Genomic DNA, 19,448 nt, shown 5'->3' on the forward strand with positions numbered 1-19,448 from the left:
GATGTGGGATTCTATAAGCCTGTGCCTGCCCTGGAGGGGGCGACCCTGCCACAGACCTCCAGGGGACAGCACTGCCCATTCCTGGATGATGATGGAGCAGGATGGCCATACACAGGCTGGGAACACTCCCCAAGGGGAGCACATGACACATCTGTGGCACCGCTGCCACCCATCACGTCACACTCACCTCGTCCACCAGGGCTGCACACTGTCACTCCGGAGCCGTCACCTGCTCTCCACTACATCACACTCCCACTGCACAGTCACGTTCTGGTACTAAATCACGTGTCCACATTCTATGCAAATGAGGCCGCAGGGACATCAGTGACGAATCCCATACCTGACGTCACTCCTGTACACAGCATCCTCACCACGCCCCCCTACGTCACCACCTCACTCCTGTGTGACTGGACATTCCATCTCTTCGTCCTCCAATCACTGACGAGCTCTATTCCGAGTCTAGAGTGAGGCCTGAGTTTCATTTCAGCCAATAAGCGACCAAGGATTGTAGCCAATCAGCTGCATTCTATTCACCTAAACACTACAATTCCCGACATGCTCCTGCTCGCAAAGAATGAAGAACATGCGCAATGAAGAGAGCGAGATACAGTTCCTGAAAACCATTGTTATGCTCCTGTAGGACCATAGAACGTACGTTATTGATTATATTTACTGTAGCTACTCACTTTACGACCGCTCTTTTTTTCTGTGATTCTGTGTATCGGAGGGATGTTTTTGCTGGTAGACGTGTTGCTTTACGGGTGCACCGATTGCTAAGAAGCGAGAGTGGGGCGTGCAGGAGCGGCTGCTGGTAAAGGTGCGCTATGTTGTGTTCTGTGTGAGGCATATACCGGGGCGGGGTGTGCTTTGTGCTGTATGTTCTCGCTCTTTGCCCTCACGGGTTCTTTCTGGGAATGTTAGCAGGCATTGTACCATCTGCTCGTCTCCTTTATGGTATGGAGATCCAACATTACTGTATGTAGACCGGTGACGTCAGGACTAAGCAGCAGCCATGACGTCAGTCTGTGGGCCTCATAGTGTTTACATGGGCAACCAGAGGAAACTGAACAAGCCATTGTCCAGGCTGTATATTAGTAAGCCCAACCAGTGTCTATATAGCCCCAGACAAGGGGTGCAGCCCCGACCACCTCCCAATAGATGAGGTTGGGGGACAGGGCTCAGCATGTCTAATTACCCCTCTTAGACCCTGTGTGCACTAGTGCGTTTTAACCCGCGGATTTGCTGCTGAAATTTCTTGAGAAATGTTTTGAAATCTTTCTGCAGACATTTCCCAGCAAAACCTATGGGAAAAACAATAACTGTGCGCACGCTGCGTTTTTTTTCTCAACTTTCTTGAGAAAATGTGCATGTCCCTTCTTTTCCGCAGGTAGCTGCGGTATACCCCCGGTATTTCACTCCATTCACTGTAATGTAATCGCGAAATTCCGGGGGTATACCGCAGGTAGCAAATGATGTGCGGTATAGCCGCGATTTACCTGCGGTAATGCTCATCGCTGCCTGCGGTTTTGCAGGGAAGTGATGTCATTATGACAGGAGGAAGAGGACGTGGAGCAGAGTAAACACAGACGTCGCACTCCCTGGACGCCGCACAGAAGCACGTCCGTGTGACATCCAGGTGCCCGTGCAGTCTGTGTCCCGCTCCGGCCCTGCGGCTGCCTGCCCTGCAGTGTGTCAGTGTCTGCCCGCAGTATCTGCAGCTTGTCACCCTGCAGCGCAGGCAGACACTGACACACAGCAGTGCGTGCAGCCACGGGGATGACGATCGCTGCTGTCAGGAGGTGAGATTCGATCATTACCTGCTGTGATGATCTCCTGACGTCACCGGGGTCCACTGCTGTGTATGCCTGTCTCGCGAGTGGCCCGACACTGTCACTAGCGGTGACGTCACGGGCTCTCGCGATACTGCTGACAATGCGGCGGGCATAGAAGTCAGTGACAGCGCTGACGTCAGCAGTACAGGAGATAATCACAGCAAGTAATGATCTCATCTAATCTCCTGACAGCAGCGCTCGACATCCCCTGCAGTGACCTTGGCTATTGATGTTAGCTCAGGTCACTGCATTGCTCTCCCAAGCCAATGGGGAACATTCTGTTCTTCATTGACTGGGACAGTGACTATGGTATGGATCGCCGTGGGACACCCCCCCCCCCTTTATTGAATTACGCCGGATGTGGAATTGATTGTTCTTTTCAATAAATTGGTGAAAGAGGGAATGTTTTGGGGAGGGTTTTTTCAAATAAAACTTTTTTTTGTTGTCTATTTTTTATTTCTTACTGACTGGGTTGGTGATGTCGGGTATCTGATAGACGCGTGACATCACTAACTAAGCAAATCTGACTTCTCATAGACTTTGCTGGGAAGTCAAATGTTAGAAAGTTCTGACAACAAAACTGCTGCAAAAAACGCAGCATGCGCATAGGCTGCTTTCACACATCCGTTTTTTGCTGAGCAGCACAATACGGCGCTCTGCAGAAAAAACGCAACCTTTTTTGCTGCCGGTTGCGGTTTTTTCCCGCATAAACTTGCATTAGCGCCGTATTGTGCCGCATGGCCTTGCATTGCGTCCGGTTTTTGCCGGATGCGGCATATTTAGCCCATGCGGCGGCCTGATGGAACGTTGCCTGGCACGTTTTTTGGTGCGGCGAAAAAACAGTATCGGCGCGATTTACAATGCAAGCCTATGGACGCCGAATGCGGCGTCCTGCGGCAAAAACCGCATACGGCCACCGGATGTGGGTTTTTTTGCACTGCGCATGCTCAGTATCAAGCCGCATCCGTCAAAAAACGGACGGGCCGCATGGAAAAACTTATGCAACGGATCAGTTTTCTTTCGCCGCATCCGTTGCATAGGTTTTTGAGCTGGATTGAGCCGCACTGCAAAAACCGGATGTGTGAAAGCAGCAGAGTGAGCCACTAGCCTCTGACCCTCGCTGTGGCCTCCTGGCTCGGAGGGTTTATTGGTGGCCTTTCTCCTGTTGGAGAACGTTATGTTTCCTAGTACACTTTTTTTTTTTTTTTTTTTTTTTTTTAAGCGCACACGAGTTTAGAGCATGATCTCGGGTTTTCAAATAAATAATTTGGGTGACTTGTATTTTTGAGTGTTTTTCACGCTTTTTTTGTTTCTTTTTGCAGTGTCATGTTTTATATAAAGCTGCTTTGTCTTCATGCTTCTTAGTATTTGACAGATCTTTCCTGATGTATGGCGTTTACTTGTGTTTTCAATTTGTTTCAGCAGCGGAAATGTACTAAGGCCGGTGTCCCACTTGTGATTGCCTCTCGTGTATCTCGCGGTGCATCACCCGTCACAGACTCACACTCTGCTCACAGGAGCGGGCCGGTTGCATGCATCTCTATGCAGCTGAGACGCTCCTGTGAGCAGAGTGTGAGTCCGTGACGGGTGATGCACCGCGAGATACACGAGAGGCAATCGCAAGTGTGACACCGGCCTCACAACAAATCCTTTTTATGTGGAAAATCCACACACAAAACTCAGGGTTGCCACAAGAAATCTTGACATGTGTAAATTTTAAAAAACACACCATAGATCACTTTACACTTCATGAGAAAGACAACCACATGGTGGCCATGAGACCTCTATAGATCCATCCACTTTGCTGGAACTGTAAGATGCTTTTGGTTTTTTTGTTTTTTGCCAACAGCCATCTAAAGTCCATGGTGGGGCAGAGCTCAACCCCTCGTCCCAGTGGATTAACCAGCGTAGATGTAGGGAGAAATCCGTATATGTGTTTGTATGGTAACTCCGGTATCACCGCGATCTTTAGATACAGCTTTTATACTTCTGAACCACAAACAGCTTAAAAATTAGTTAGGCTCCTCCTTACAAAAGCTGTAATTTACTCTTCATTCAGATATATATTTCCTTTTTATAGACAAGATAAAAAAAAACAGAGTAAAGAGGTTGTCTATTAGTGTAACCATTATGGACTATCATTAGTATAGGTCATCAGTGTCTGATCAGCCGGGGTCTGACACCCCGCGCCCCCTGTCGATCAACTGTTCTTGATGGCGGCAGCAGGCAGCCGGAAATGCTCAGTTCTGGACCTGCCCCGTCTCCTGATAGCGGCCGGGTACTGCACCTCCTCCTCCTCCCATTCAAATCAATAGGATGTCTATGTGCAGTACCCGGCTTCAGCCACTATCAGAAGTCGGAGCAGCTCCGGAACTGAGCATTTCCTGCTGTCGCTACCAAAAACAGCTGATAGGCCGGGGTCTGACACCCTGCACCCCCGCTGATCAGACATTGATGACCTAGCCTACGGATAGGCCATCAATGTTAAAGTAGTGGACAAACCCTTTAATTTTCTTTATTATCAAAAAGATATGCAAAAGAAAATGTCTGGCACTCAGACGGTGAAACTCAGAAGCCATTAAAATTGGGTAGGGTTCTTCACAGAAGGGGGTAGTAGATATACCAACATACCCACAGTCCTGGACTGTTTGCATGCTATGTCTAAGATAGGAGGGCATCACCCTGAAACATGTTACAAAGAGTTTTTTTGTTTTTTTTTGTAATTTTATATAAGTATAGTTTTGAAATATATTATACCTGAAAGCATCGTAGTGAAGCACCAATGAAACATAGGTGGTCAAACATCTTCAATATGGATGCCAAGGCTACTTGACCTTGAGGGTGGTGAGCGATCCAGGAAGGGGGTAAGTCCATGGTGTATCTACTCCCCCTTAGGCTACTTTCACGCATCCGGTTTGAGCCCTGCGGCTCAATCCGGCTGTGAAAACTATGCAACGGATGCGGCGAAAACACCGCATCCTTTGCATAAGTTTTTACATGCGGCCCGTCCGGTTTTTTCCGGTTGCGGCATGCTATTGAGCATGCGCAGTGGAAAAAAACGCATGCGGCGACCGGATGCGTTTTTTTCCGCATCGCGCCGCATCCGGCCTCCATAGGTATGCATTGAAAAATGCGCCGCAGCGGCCGGATGCGGCGCGATGCGGTGTTTTTTGCCGGAGCAAAAAACGTTGCAGGGAACGTTCGATCCGGCCGCCGCATCAGCTAAATCTGCCGCATGCGGTAAAAACCGGACCGAACGCAAGCCCCTGCGGCACAATACGGCACTAATGTAAGTATATGCAAAAAAAAACCGCAACCGGCGTTACAAAAGCCGGTTGCGGTTTTTCTGCAGAACGCCGTATTGAGCAAAAATCCGGATGTGTGAAAGCACCCTTAGGCTGCTTTCACACTACGTTTTTTTTAACATGCGTCATGAACGTTTTTTTGCTGTAAAAGTGTATCCTGTTTTTACAAAGAAAAACGCATGTGTTATTTTGCAGGATCCTGTCACTTGACGTTTATGGGCGGGCATTTGTCATGTCATAGGGAGTGAGGGGAACTGAACTTGACAGACTGGGAGACGGCATCTGATAGCTGTGGACGCTGGTAACCAAGGTAAACATGGGGTAACTAAAGGCCCAGTCACACACAACGACTTACCAGCGATCCCGAAAACGATGCGACCTGATGGGGATCGCAGGTAAGTCGCTGGGAGGTCGCAGGTGAGATGTCACACAGTCAGATCTTACCAGCGATGCAGGAACAATACAGGTCGCAGTAGCAACCTGTATAACGATCTCAGCAGTCACTGTGACCCTGTCACACAGTGTCAAACATAGCGATGTATCCTGCCCAGCAGGACATCGCCTTTGAAGAAAATGGCCTGGACCATTCTGCAACGACTAGCGATCTCACAGCAGGGGCCTGATCGCTGGTAGGTGTCACACATAACAAGATCGCTGACGGGATCGCTACTGCGTCACAGAAACCGTGACTCAGCTGCAATCTCGCTAGCGATCTCGTTATGTGTGACGGTATCTTAAGCGAAGAGCTTTGCTTGGATACCCAATATCTAGCTTGGTTACGAGCATCCGCAGCTGCTAGGAGAAGGGCTGCCTGCTCCCTGCACACGTAACCAAGGTAAACATCGGGTAACTAAGCAAAGCGCTTTGCTTGGTTAGCCGATATTTACCTTGGTTACGAGCGTCCGCCGCTCTCAGGCGGGGGGCAGAGGGGGTAGAGAGAGGGAGGGGGAAAGAGAGACTGATCACGCCAGGCTGATTTCTGGGCATGCTCAGTAGAACAATCAGGATGCCAGCGTTCACATGCGTTTTGTGCAGTATAGTCAGGATCCAGTGAAAAACAGTATTTGGACGCAGCTCAAAAACGCTACAAGTAGCATTTTCTTTAAAAAAGTTAAAAAAAACTGCAAGTCGCCGGATCCTCACTATAACGCACGCAAACGCATGTGAACGCATGTTGACGCAATTCAATTGCAAATGCATTGAAATGAAAACGCATTTGCACTGGATCCGTTTTTGCGTTAAAAAAACGTAGTGTGAAAGCAGCTTTACTATGGAGTCAGTCAGGCTTTCACCTACCCAGTTTTTTGTTACTTTTTACTCTGAGCCCTGGATGATTTATCTTTCATATCTTTATTCTGCTTCTCACCCCACCTGTACACGTGTTGTGATTGAGTCTATATCTGTGATCTCTAGTTTGGATGTTTTGTGTACAGTGAGATATTGTATCAGATTGTCTGAAAGCTAAGCTAGCCCCCTAAGATGTATACTTGGTCCCACCTCTCATTTCAAGAACGGGACACTGTTTTGTACTGCTATGTAGTTAGCAGAATGACGCCCAGTCTAATGCTGAAGAAAGGTGCCGGTTCCACTCTCTAGGACCTATGAGACGATTCTGGCACGTTCACAGGATATGCCATAAAGGACTGAGATGGGAATAACCCTTAAAGGAGTTGTCCACTGCTTGGCTTCTGATTCCCCATGTTTGCTCACATTAAAAAAAACAAACAAAAAACGCCTATGTACATTTCTCGTGCCGATGCTGTCAGTGCTCGCATTCCTGGGTTCAAGTGAGGTTGCAGCATCAAACGAGCCCCGCACTCAGTCAGTGCCGGCTTCCCCTTCAGGCATATAAGTAATTAACAGAAAGTGAATGGCAGCCGCATCTTTAACTCCTTGCTGGTCATACTTCTGAAGGTGGGGAAACAGAAGCCAGCGGTGATTGGGTCCAGGGCTCGTGTGACTCTACAACTTCATGTGAGCCCCAGGAACGCTAGTACCAACACCTCTGGAACCGTGCCAGCACGGGAGGGGAGTATAACCTTTTTCATTTTAATGGGGAATGAGAAGGAGTTCTAGTAGTGGATAACTCCTTCAAAGGAAGTTTTTCAAATCGATTTTTAATGCTGAGGCTAGTAGTAGGGCTGTATAGGTCCTAGCAAACCAATAGATATGATACATGCTGTCAGGGGGTCCTTCTCCCATATCACACGATCAACAGAGCGAGAGATGAGTGAGCAATCCAACGCATATTTATTCCAAGCAATCCAGAATGTCCATCAAATACTCCACAAAACAGAGGGTAAAATTAGTCCAGTAACACAAACATAGTCCGGTAAGCGATAAATGTCCAATTTCTCTTTGAGAAGCCAGTTTCTCCCAGAGGTTCAATCTTCCTGCTTCACTCTTGAAGTTCTCAAACAGACTCCCAATTCTTCAGGTAAGCAGAGAGTTTAGGTGGATCTCACGCCCCCTCCCCCGACTTACGAACAAAAGCCTATTATTAATAAATTATTATTATTAGGGGAGGAATTAAACCTGCAAATGGGACAATGTACACACAAGAAACACAGAATGGACAGTGAGCCACGCTGAAACATTAACCCACACAAAATTGTATACAATCCACAATATTCCACCATCACACATGCCTTCTAATAATCCAATGCGCTAGTGCAGAGGAAATTGAGGTCACATGTAAATGAGCTTGGAAGTGTGCTGGGGGAGACTTTGCACGTGGCACATTCACACCTTAGGCTGCTTTCACACATCCGGTTTTTGCAGTGCGGCTCAATCCGGCTCAAAAACCTAAGCAACCGATGCGGCGAAAAAACGGATCCGTTGCATAAGTTTTTCCATGCGGCCCGTCCATTATTTTGACGGATGCGGCTTGATACTGAGCATGCGCAGTACAAAAAACCGCATCCGGTGTCCATAGGCTTGCATTGTAAATTTCGCCGGATCCAGCGCAATGCCGTTTTTTCGCCGCACAAAAAAACTTGACGGGCAACGTTCCATCCGGCCGCCGCATGGGCTAAATATGCCGCATCCGGCAAAAACTGGATGCAACGCAAGCCCATACGGCACAATACGGAGCTAATGCAAGTCTATGCGGAAAAAACGCAACCGGCAGCAAAAAAACCCCGGTTGCATTTTTTCTGCAAAGCGCCGTATTGTGCCGCTCAGCAAAAACCGGATGTGTGAAAGCAGCCTTATTACTACAAAATGGCTATCCTTTTCCTGTCCTATGCAGCTGTAAAATCCATGTCAGTAGTAAAATTGTCCTGACGGGTCTCTTTTAGATGTACATTTCTGATCATAAGAAACTGTCAGATACACTGTGCTGGATGTATAATCACTGACTGATCCTTCATCATTTCTCTATATCAGGTTTGGTGTAAAGTGGTGATTGCTGGAGCTCCTGAAGGTAAGGCTTACGTCTGGTGTCACAGATCGTAGCGCAGAGCTTATCCCTAGTGACGTGTTGATATTTCACAAAGAATTGTTCAAGTCATTATTATTATGTGCATTTTTACTAAAAACAACTGGATGTTACATGTTAAAGTCTATGGCCTGTCTAGAAGTAGTGAAGTCTATGGAACGATATGAACTGCATTACATATAGGGAATGATTCATCAAGGCTTTTATTCCAGAAAACTGGTGTAAAATGCTTTGAAAAGGTGCAAAAATATTGTGCAACATGGGGGTTGCACAAAAAACGTGCAACTTTTGCCTGTTGACGCTAGTTGAAAGCAGCTCTGACAAAAAGCAAGGAGCTGGGGAGGAACAGAGACAAGGGGTTGCTATGTCTAACCATGAAATTCTGCACACTGAGTAGCATTTCTCGTAAGCCACACAATGAATTTGGCATATCGTACTCCGAGTAGTTCATGGCTTATGAAACGGCAGTCTTAAAGGGAACCTGTCAGTTGCAATATGCACCCAGTACCACAAGCAGTCCTGGGTACATATTGCTAATCCCTGCCTATCCGTCCCTGTATCTAGTAGCATAGCTAAAGGGATCTTAAAAAAAAGGATTTCTAAAGATCTGTTATGATATGATAATGAGCACGTGGACTAGTTGCAAGGGTGTTAGTTCCTGCTCTCATCCTGCCATCCTAGCATGGCAGCACGCCCACAGGGACCCACAGTGGTGTGCTAACATGCTATTCAATGCAGCATCACCAGCAGTGACGCGTGTTCTTGTGACCATTGATTAGAAGTCCCTGGCACTTCCGGTCATGCACACTAAACCTATCAAGAAATAACGTCTGGAACACCATGCTAAGTCTTAACTGGGTGCAAAAACCTAAAAAATCTACACTATATGGAGAGAAGGTATGCACACCAGTGACTATGTAAGGGGACTATATGAAAAGCAGAAACTGCTGTGTGAATACTGACATGAAAAATCCAATAGCTACAGTTAGGTCCAGAAATATTTGGACAGTGACACAAGTTTTGTTATTTTAGCTGTTTACAAAAACATGTTCAGAAATACAATTATATATATAATATGGGCTGAAAGTGCACACTCCCAGCTGCAATATGAGAGTTTTCACATCCAAATCGGAGAAAGGGTTTAGGAATCATAGCTCTGTAATGCATAGCCTCCTCTTTTTCAAGGGACCAAAAGTAATTGGACAAGGGACTCTAAGGGCTGCAATTAACTCTGAAGGCGTCTCCCTCGTTAACCTGTAATCAATGAAGTAGTTAAAAGGTCTGGGGTTGATTACAGGTGTGTGGTTTTGCATTTGGAAGCTGTTGCTGTGACCAGACAACATGCGGTCTAAGGAACTCTCAATTGAGGTGAAGCAGAACATCCTGAGGCTGAAAAAAAAAGAAAAAATCCATCAGAGAGATAGCAGACATGCTTGGAGTAGCAAAATCAACAGTCGGGTACATTCTGAGAAAAAAGGAATTGACTGGTGAGCTTGGGAACTCAAAAAGGCCTGGGCGTCCACGGATGACAACAGTGGTGGATGATAGCCGCATATTTTCTTTGGTGAAGAAGAACCCGTTCACAACATCAACTGAAGTCCAGAACACTCTCAGTGAAGTAGGTGTATCTGTCTCTAAGTCAACAGTAAAGAGAAGACTCCATGAAAGTAAATACAAAGGGTTCACATCTAGATGCAAACCATTCATCAATTCCAAAAATATACAGGCCAGATTTACATTTGCTGAAAAACACCTCATGAAGCCAGCTCAGTTCTGGAAAAGTATTCTATGGACAGATGAGACAAAGATCAACCTGTACCAGAATGATGAGAAGAAAAAAGTTTGGAGAAGAAAGGGAACGGCACATGATCCAAGGCACACCACATCCTCTGTAAAACATGGTGGAGGCAACGTGATGGCATGGGCATGCATGGCTTTCAATGGCACTGGGTCACTTGTGTTTATTGATGACATAACAGCAGACAAGAGTAGCCGGATGAATTCTGAAGTGTACCGGGATATACTTTCAGCCCAGATTCAGCCAAATGCCGCAAAGTTGATCGGACGGCGCTTCATAGTACAGATGGACAATGACCCCAAGCATACAGCCAAAGCTACCCAGGAGTTCATGAGTGAAAAAAAGTGGAACATTCTGCAATGGCCAAGTCAATCACCAGATCTTAACCCAATTGAGCATGCATTTCACTTGCTCAAATCCAGACTTAAGACGGAAAGACCCACAAACAAGCAAGACCTGAAGGCTGCGGCTGTAAAGGCCTGGTAAAGCATTAAGAAGGAGGAAACCCAGCGTTTGGTGATGTCCATGGGTTCCAGACTTAAGGCAGTGATTGCCTCCAAAGGATTCGCAACAAAATATTGAAAATAAAAATATTTTGGTTGGGTTTGGTTTATTTGTCCAATTACTTTTGACCTCCTAAAATGTGGAGTGTTTGTAAAGAAATGTGTACAATTCCTACAATTTCTATCAGATATTTTTGTTCAAACCTTCAAATTAAACGTTACAATCTGCACTTGAATTCTGTTGTAGAGGTTTCATTTCAAATCCAATGTGGTGGCATGCAGAGCCCAACTCGCGAAAATTGTGTCACTGTCCAAATATTTCTGGACCTAACTGTATATGTAAGAATGAAAATGGAATCTGCATTACTGCCATGAACATATAAATAAAGAGAAATTTAGCTACTGAATTGATCAATGCAACAGAGCCCCAACACTACGCCAAAGTATTTCTCTACGTTGGGGTCCCTAGCTTGTGTGTGTCCTCTCATGCAGTTAAAAAACTTACCGTGTATGGGAAGCTGAGACCCAGGCTATATATGCGTATAATGTGGACTGGCAATAGGTGTGGTGGGGCCGGGTTCACAAATGACAGACTATAAATCAATCAAGAAATAACGTCTGGAACACCATGCTAAGTTTTTTTTAACTGCATGAGAGGACACACACTAGCTAGGGACCCCAACGTAGAGAAATACTTTGGTGTTGTGTTGGGGCTCTGTTGCATTGATCATTCCATTTTTCATATTTTCATTCTTACATATAGCTATTGGATTTTTCATGCCAGTATTCACACAGCAGTTTCTGCTTTTCATATATTCCCGTTACATAGTCACTAGTGTGCATATTTTCTCTCCATATAATGCGCACTAAACCTGTCAGAAGCTGGCACGCGTACACCCAACTTCATACTGCACATGACCATAAGTGCTGGGCATTCAGATCACCGGACACAGATACGCGCGTCACCACTGGTGATGCTGCATTGAATAGCATGGTAGCACGCCCCTGTTGGTGTGCCAGCATGCTAAGAGGGCGGAATGAGCCCAGGAATTGACACCCTTGCAACTAGTCCCCTCACTCATTAGCATACGATATCAGATGTTTAGAAATACTTTTTATAAACATCTCTTTATCTATGCTAGTGTATACAGGGACGGTTAGGCAGGGAATAGCCATATACATCCAGAACTGCTCGTGGTTATGAGTGCATAGGGGATATGACAGGTTCCCTTTAATGAATCGGCCCCATATAGCTGTTTGTATCATAATTTTCACAGCACATTGCGGTTTCGGCTTTTTGTGATGTTTTTTTTCCCCTCATGCTTATTTATGTGCAAATGTAGGGAAAAAAACCACTATGAAAATTACCTTTTTACAAATAAAGTGTGTGATGAAGGCTAATAGGCTTGTTTTGGAAGCCGTTCATATGTCACCAGTTCGCTGCTTTATTTGTATGTAGACAACTGTCTAATGTCTGTGGTGTCCTCCTGATGGATATAACGGAGGGAATGGTACCCCGCACAGGTTCACCATTCTATCAGCCTGATGGCATATTGATTGTAGTGGGCACACTGTAATGCGACCACAGAGGGGAAATGAAAACCGCTGCTTCTCCAATTGATGAAAACTTATCGAGGGGTTCCTGACCGCATAAACCCCTGAGATCAGCACTTCTTCTAGGGACTGGAGATGTAAATGCGTTGTCTGATCCCGACAACCACTTCTTACATGTTTCCAGAAGGTCCATTCTGATGGGTTGTACTTCATATCAAACTGAATTTACTATGTACTAGTTTAGCAGTTTTGTACAAACATAGCTAAAATCTGACATAACCGACACCTAATTCTGCCCCCATTGTGTGAGGATCACCTGCTAATTTCAGTTACAATTGGTGTGAATGTTTACCATAAATGTGTAATTAACAATACAAGACACTGGGGCAAGCTAAACACCAGAGTTCTGCTGTAATCTTTGAAGAAACAGTCTTTCATGACATGCACCATATTTATGACGATTGTTAGACGTTTTTTACAACTTGTCCAACTTGGAAGTGCGGCCTCGGAGAAAGAGGAAAGGCTTGTGAAGAATGGGGCATGGCTTAATGAACTACACAATGCGAACAAATGGTGGCATAAATTGCTGACATAAAGTAAGCCAACTAATGGTTTAAGCCTCACATTTTGATAGTTGTCGGTTGAGTGATGGTTCGGCTGTCAACTATCTCTCCCATACCCAGGAGATAGCAGCTTTCTTGTTGAGAAATAAAGGATCAGTAATCCGAAATCGGACATGCTAGATCTTAGCTTATTAGACTGTCAGCTAAACCTGTCGTATCAGCGAGTTCAGCCAATGTAAGTCTAAAGGCCCTGTCACACAGAGAGAAATCTGCGGCAGATCTGTGGTTGCAGTGAAATTGTGGACAATCAGTGCTAGGTTTGTGGCTGTGTACAAATGGAACAATATGTCCATGATTTCACTGCAACCACAGATCTGCCAAAGATTTATCTCTGTGTGTGACGGGGCCTTAAGATTGTGCACTCGTAAATTTGCACGGTCTTAAGAATTAGACAGTTTGTCAGCTGTTCCCTATTACCTGTACAGACATGGAAATTCTGGAAGATTCCTACTTCATGAAGAAGGTGTGTGTGTGTGTATATAGATATATCCTTGCAATTATGAAATCAAAATAAGTCACTCAGGTTAGGTCAGTGAGAGGTTAAACAGTTACCGATATACATGAAGGGAGAGCTTTCAAAAGCATCCATCGGTAAGGACCATTTACCGGTGATGACAGCTGCTCCAATACTTCAGCTGAATCAGGAAATCACGATATGCAGGAAACAAGGAGGATGACCACCATCAAGCATCCATGTATACGTAAAGCCACCTTTGTTTTCATCAGGCATATAGAGGACGTGGCCTTCGCTATCTCTTCAGAGTGTTGAATAACCTCAGCACTGCTGTATTAAAGCTGCATTTGAAAGATTATGATTTGCCGACTTAGATTAGCATCAATCATATTTTGCAAACATTAGACTAGACCCGGCAGACCCTAGCCAGTTCCAGAAGTTAGGTTCTACCATTGGCACGTTATAGTAATTCCCACCCCCAGCGGTTAGTCATACCAAGTGGTCGCAGCATGTCACACTTCTCCAATATCTGCCACCTAACACTAGTCGAGTGGTCAGTAATGGATTTTGACTCTGTATTTGCAGTCCAATGCTAAATGCATTAGACTATGAACTTAGGAAACTAATTATACTGATATCTGGGTTATACAGTCATGGCTGAAAGTGTTGGCACCCTTAAAATTATTCCAGAAAATGAAGTATTTCTTCCAGAAAATTATAGGAATTACACGTTGTTTTGTTATACACATGTTTATTTCCTTTTTGTGTACTGGAACAACACAAAATTGGAGATAATTTCACACAAACACTAAAAAATGGGCCAGACAAATTTGTTGGTACTTTTCCATAATTGTGTGTAAACAACTTTGTTTGAAGTATGTGAAGCTCATTCAAACTCACATGTGGCAAGTAACAGGTGTGGGCAATATGAAAATAAGATCTAAAATTAGATAAAAAGGGAAGTAGTTAACCAACTCAATCTTTGCATTGTACATCTGTGTGCCACACTAAGCATGGAGAACAGGAGGAGAAGAGAACGGTCTGAGGACTTGAAAACCCAAATTGGTGAAAAATTTCAACAATCTCAAGATTAAAAGTTTATCTGAAATTAGAAATCTTGATGTTCCTTTGTCCATGGTGTACAACATAATCAAGATGTTTACAAACCAGGCCACGGTAGCTAATCTCCAAGACTGTGGGCGGCAGAGAAAAATTGATGAAAGATTGCAACGCATGATAGTCCAAATGGTGGATAAGCAGCCCCAATCAAATTCCAAAGAAATTCGAGCTGTCCTGCAGGCTCAGGGTGCATCAGTGTCCACTTGAACTATCAATCAACATTTGTGACTCAGGAGGACCCCGCTGCTGACAGACATAAAAAGCTAAACTGTAGTTTGCCAAAATCTACTTGCATAAGCCTAAAACCTTCTGAGAAAGCGTCTTGTAGACAGATGAGTTAACGATGGAACTTTTTGGTAAAGCACATCATTCTACTGTTTACCAAAAATGGATTGAAGCCTAAAAAAACCCCCACAGAACCTACCGTCAAATACAATGGAGCTTCAAAGATGTTTGGGGTTGTTTTGCTGTGTGCAAGACATCATGTAACCTGAAGATTACCAAAGGATTTTGGGTCACAATATAGTGCCTAGTGCCAGAAAACTGGGTTTGCATCCTAGGTCATGAGTCTTCCAGCAGGACAATGACCCCAAACGTACTTCAAGAAGAACCCAGAAATGGATGAAAAGAAAGTGCTGGAGAGTTCTGAAGTGGCAGCAATGAGTCCGCATCTAAATCCCTTTGAAAACCTGTGGACAAATCTTAAAATTGATGTTGGGAGAAGACTCCTTCAAATATGAGAGACCTGGAGCAGTCTGCAGAAGAAGAGTGGTCCAAGATTCCGGCGGATGGTTATGAAGCGATTGATTGCAGTTATTTATTCCAAGGGGTGTGCAACCAAATAATAAGTTGAGGGTGCCAACAATTTGGTCTTGTGTGAAATTCTATCCAACACAAAGCAATAACCATGGGTATAGCAAAAGATGTGTAACTGCAATAATTTTTTGGGAGAAATACTTCATTTTCTGGAACAATTTGAAGAGTGCCAATACTTTCAGCCATGACTATATAGAACACATGGCCTAGTTATGTATTTGATAGCTGTCTCATACGTCATGTGTTACTGGAAAACCCTATTAAATATTTTTCTTCTGTACTCGTTTAGATTTCCATTATAGTTACATAAGTTGAAAAAAGACCTAGGTCCATCTACAGTCATGGCCAAGAGTTTTGAGAATGCTACAAATATTAATTTTTACAAAGTCTACTGCTTAAGTTTTTCTAATGGCAATTTGCATATACTCCAGAATGTCATAAAGAGTGATCAGCTTAACAGCAATTACTTGCAAAGTCAATATTGGCTAAGAAAATGAACTTTAACCCCCAAAACACATTTCAACATCATTACATTCCTGCCTTTAAAAGGAGCAGCTAATATTGTTTTAGTGATTGTTCCATTAACACAGGTGTGGGTGTTGATGAGGACAGGGCTGGCGATCAATCAGTCATGATTAAGTAAGAATGACACCACTGGACACTTTAAAAGGAGGCTGGTGTTTGGTATCATTGTTTCTCTTCAGTTAACCATGGTTATCTCTAAAGAAACACGTGCAGCCATCATTGCTCTGCACACAAATGGCCTAACAGGGAAGAGTATCGCAGCTACAAAGATTGCACCTCAGTCAACAATCTATCGCATCATCAAGAACTTCAAGGAGAGAGCTTCTATTGTTGCCAAAAAGGCTCCAGGGTGCCCAAGAAGGACCGGCAAACGCCAGGACCGTATCTTAAAACTGTTTCAGCTGCGGGATCGGACTACCAGCAGTGCCGAGCTAGCTCAGCAATGGCAGCAGGCTGGTGTGAGTGCTTCTGCACGCACTGTGAGGCGGAGACTGCTTGAGCAAGGCCTGGTTTCAAGGAGGGCAGCAAAGAAGCCACTTCTCTCCAGAAAAAACATCAGGGACCGACTGATATTCTGCAAAAGGTACAGGGAGTGGACTGCTGAGGACTGGGGTAAAGTCATTTTCTCAGATGAATCCACTTTTCGATTGTTTGGGACATCTGGAAAACAGCTTATTAGGAGAAGAAGAGGTGAGCGCTACCACCAGTCTTGTCTCATGCCAACTGTTAAGCATCCTGAAACGATTCATGTGTGGGGTTGCTTCTCAGCCAAGGGAATCGGCTCACTCACAGTCTTGCCTAAAAACACAGCCATGAATAAAGAATGGTACCAGAATGTCCTCTAAGAGCAACTTCTCCCAACTGTCCAAGAGCAGTTTGGCGCCCAACAATGCCTTTTCCAGCATGATGGAGCACCTTGCCATAAAGCAAAGGTGATCACTAAATGGCTCATGGAACAAAATATTGAGATTTTGCGTCCATGGCCTGTAAACTCCCCAGATCTTAATCCCATTGAGAACTTGTGGGCAAGCATCAAGAGACGGGTGGACAAACAAAAACCAACATATTCTGGCAAAATGCAAGCATTGCTTATGCAAGAATGGACAGCTATCAGTCAGGATTTGGTCCAGAAAGTTGATTGAGAGCATGTCAGGGAGAATTGCAGAGGTCCTGAAGAAGAAGGGTCAACACTGCAAATATTGACTTGCTGCATTAACTCATTCTAACTGTCAATATAACCTTTTGGTACTCATAATATGATTGCAATTATATTTCTGTATGTGATGTGATCAGACAAACACAATTAAAAACCAGAGGGCAACAGATCATGTGAAAATATAATTTTGGTGTCATTCTCAAAACTTTTGGCCATGACTGTAGTTCAACTTTCCTCCCCTAATTATACATTTTGTCACTAAATCATTCATAACAGACAGTGTTGTGTACTGAGGAAATCATCCAGCCCTATTTTAAAAACTGTTATAGTGTCTGCCATTACTAGCTCTTGTGGTAGGGCATTCCACAGTCTGACTGCTCTAACTGTAAAGAACCCTTTCCTATTTAGCTGTCTGAATCGCTTTTCTTCCACTCGCAGTGAGTGCCCCCTGGTCCTTAGTATTGTCTTTGGAAGAAATAAGTCATGTGCCAGTCCTTTATATTGACCACAGATGTATTTATACATATAAATGAGATCTCCTCTTAGATGTCTTTTTTGCTAACCTAAACAAATTTAACTTTTTCAACCGCTCATCATATGGGAGGCCTTCCATTCCTTTCAGTAATCTAGTTACCCGCATTTGAACTGACTCTAACTTCTGAATGTTCTTTTTAAAATATGGAGCCCAAAACTGGATCCCATATTCCAGATGTGGCCTTACAAGTGATTTATAGAGGGGTAACCATACATTGGGATCATGGGATTTTTTTTTTTTTTTATACACCCTAAAATCTTGTTTGCGTTTGCAGCTGCTGCTTGACATTGAGTGCTGCTGCTCAGCTTATTTGTAACCAGAATACCCAAGTCCTTCTGTAGTCCCGAGTTTACTTCCATTTAGTTTACGCAGCTATAGGATTACTCCATACCTAGGTGCATACATTATCAACATTAAATCTCATTTGCCAAGTATCTGCCCATTCTGACATCTTATCCAGAACGTGTTGTGATACTGTATAATCAAGGTCAGTTTTTAATATCCTACATAGTTTGGTGTCATCAGCAAAGACTGACTCTTTTCTATCAATCCCAAACACAAGGTCATTAAAGGGTGCTTTACACGCTGCGACATCACTATCGATATATCGTCGGGGTCACGTCGTTAGTGATACACATCCGGCGCCGTTAGCGACATCGCAGCGTGTGACACCAATGAGCGACTATCAACGAGCGCAAAAACGTGAAAAATCATTGCTCGTTGACACATCGTTCATTTCCCTAATATCGTTGCTGCTGCAGGTACGATGTTGTTCGTCGTTCCTGCGGCAGCACACATCGCTATGTGTGACACCGCAGGAGCGACAAACATCTCCTTACCTGCCTCCACCGCCAATGAGAAGGAAGGAGGTGGGCGGGATGTTACGGCCGCTCATCTCCGCCCCTCCTCTGCTATTGGACGGCTGCCGTGTGACGTCGCTGTGATGCCGCACGAACCGCCCCCTTAGAAAGGAGGGGGATCGCCTGCCATAGCTACGTCGCAGGGAAGGTAAGCCCGTGTGACGGGTGTAAGCGATGTTGTGTGCCATGGGCAGCGATTTGTCCGTGTCGCACAACCGAGGGGGGCGGGTACGCTCGCTAGCGATATTGGTACCGATATCGCAGCGTGTAAAGTACCCTTAAGAGATTAAAAATAATCGGTCCTAGCACAGATCCCTGCGACACCCCACTGCTGACTATAGCCCATTTAGAGACTGTACTATTTATGACCACTCTTTTGTTTTTGTTTTTTTTTGTTTTTTTTTTGTTTTTTTATTTTTTATATAATTACTTACACAGTTGCATATAGTTTCCCCTAGTCCTTGCTTCTGGAGCTTCAGTATAAGGCTTTTATGTGGTACAGTATCAAATGCCTTTGCAAAGTCCAAATAAATCACATCAGCTGCATTACCAATATCCAGGTTTGCACTTACCCCCTCCTAGAACCCCAACAGGTTGGTTAGACATGACTTATCTTTCATGAATCCATGCTGATTGTCCAGTTATTATATTATTCTCTCCAATATATCGTTGCATGTCATCTCTTAAAATGCCCTCAAAAACCTTGCACACCACTGGCAGGCTTACTGGACGGTAGTTGCCTGGATCCACCCTCTTACCTTTCTTAAATATAAGAACCACATCAGCAATCCTGAGGCACCATCCCTGTTACAACAGAGTCTAAGAAGATGAGATACAGTGGTCTGTCAATTACTGAGCTCAATTCCCTCAGTATCCGTGGATGAATGCCATCTGGTACAGGGGATTTGTTAAAGTTTAATTTACTCAGA

General features: G+C 44.5%; 1 protein-coding gene across 3 annotated transcripts in view; it reads left to right on the forward strand.

Annotated features, from left to right (window-relative positions):
- Nucleotides 1–568: 568 nt before the first annotated feature.
- The window catches only part of HMG20A (high mobility group 20A), a 53,383-nt gene continuing 34,503 nt past the window's right edge, over nt 569–19,448 (forward strand). For all 3 annotated transcript variants that reach the window (XM_075345572.1, XM_075345573.1, XM_075345574.1), the window contains exons 1-2: nt 569–651; nt 8,525–8,561. The gene's annotated coding sequence lies outside the window, so the exon portion shown is untranslated. The remainder of the gene's footprint in view (nt 652–8,524; nt 8,562–19,448) is intronic.

The sequence above is a fragment of the Anomaloglossus baeobatrachus genome, chromosome 4, assembly GCF_048569485.1.
Source record: "Anomaloglossus baeobatrachus isolate aAnoBae1 chromosome 4, aAnoBae1.hap1, whole genome shotgun sequence".
NCBI classification, from domain to species: domain Eukaryota; kingdom Metazoa; phylum Chordata; class Amphibia; order Anura; family Aromobatidae; genus Anomaloglossus; species Anomaloglossus baeobatrachus.